General features: G+C 39.3%; 1 non-coding gene across 1 annotated transcript; it reads left to right on the top strand.

Annotated features, from left to right (window-relative positions):
• Positions 1-359: 359 nt before the first annotated feature.
• Positions 360-466, top strand: LOC141670205 (small nucleolar RNA R71). Its single transcript, XR_012554447.1, has one exon. It is a non-coding gene; the product is annotated as a small nucleolar RNA R71 (small nucleolar RNA).
• The last annotated feature ends 970 nt before the right edge of the window (positions 467-1436 follow it).

Raw genomic sequence — 1436 nt, 5'->3', positions numbered from 1 at the left:
TTGGATTCTGACGATCTTTACATACACTTATTTATCATATAGAGTACTAATACGATCTCAGAATAACAATAAAAGAACCCCTACATAGTGTGGCATGAAAAATTTTCTTATTCAGCATAATCGACAAAAAGCACTATTCATAAGGGTTTCAAAAATTCCAAAATTTGGGGTTATTACACTTGCTCTGTGGCAATCTCTGGGCTGGATACTGATATTCATTAGCAGCCATCAGTTCAATTAGATCATAAGCTTCCTCATAGCTCTTTGCCCATAATGCTCCGTCTGCTGCTGCATCGAGCATTGGTCTGGACTGTGCTCCCAACCCATTATAAAAACAATTGATGATCATCCAATCAGGCATTCCATGATGAGGACACTTCCTAAGCATCTCCTTGTAGCGCTCTCAAGCTTCATATAAAGATTCTCCTAATTGATGCGCAAATTGAGTAAGAGCATTCCTGATTGCAGCTGTCTTCGCCATAGGGAAGAATTCAGTAAGAAACTTCTGAGCAAGATCTTCCCAAGTAGTAATCGAACCAGCTGGTAGAGAGTGTAACCAGCTCTTAGCCTTGTCCCTCAGATAGAATGGGAACAGTCTCAGCTTCACAGCATCTTCAGAAACACCGTTGAACTTGATGGTGTCACAGATCTCAATGAAGTCCCTAATGTGTGTATTGGGATCTTCCGTTGGAGAACCCCCAAACTGGACTGAAGTCTGTACCCATTGCATTATGCCAGGCTTGATCTCAAAGGTATTAGCTGTGATAGATGGCCGGACAATGCTAGATTGAATGTCATTGATCTTGGGTTGAGAAAAATCCATCAAGGCTTTCGTTCGTGCTGCTGGATCTCCCATTGTATTGATTACCTGAAACACAAACAAATAAACCGTGAAAGTAAAGGAATCCGAGTCAGTGAACTTTAACGACCACTGATGAAAAGCATATAAACTAAAAATTAACACCGAGTCCTCGGCAGCGGCGCCAAAAACTTGTTAGGGCAAAAAACACGCGCTAATATTCACGCAAGTATACGCGTTCGCAAGTAGTATAAGATATAAATCAGATTCGTTCCCACAGAGACTAGTTTAGGTTACGTTCAATTTATGCACCTATGCAACAGTGTATGGCTATCGCTCAATGCTAAGACACATAACAAATTGGGTTTTTATTAAACTAAGAGATTATACTAAATAACATTAACTAAGAGAATTGAGATTGAATTACTATATATGACAAACATGGGATTCTAACTTCATTAAATACTTCATTCAATAGCCTTTTCATTCTTAACCTTAGCATGTGATGGTGATGACACTAATCAGATAACACGAAACTGATAAACGCCAACTTTCGTTGCACGAGTACCATTCTACCAGACATCCACAAAAGAGATAGAAGTTGAATAGGCACCAATTATATTGAGACCCTATATGT

This window comes from Apium graveolens, chromosome 6, assembly GCF_009905375.1.
Source record: "Apium graveolens cultivar Ventura chromosome 6, ASM990537v1, whole genome shotgun sequence".
Taxonomy (NCBI): Eukaryota; Viridiplantae; Streptophyta; class Magnoliopsida; order Apiales; family Apiaceae; genus Apium; species Apium graveolens.
This window is presented reverse-complemented; position numbering and strand designations above follow the sequence as displayed.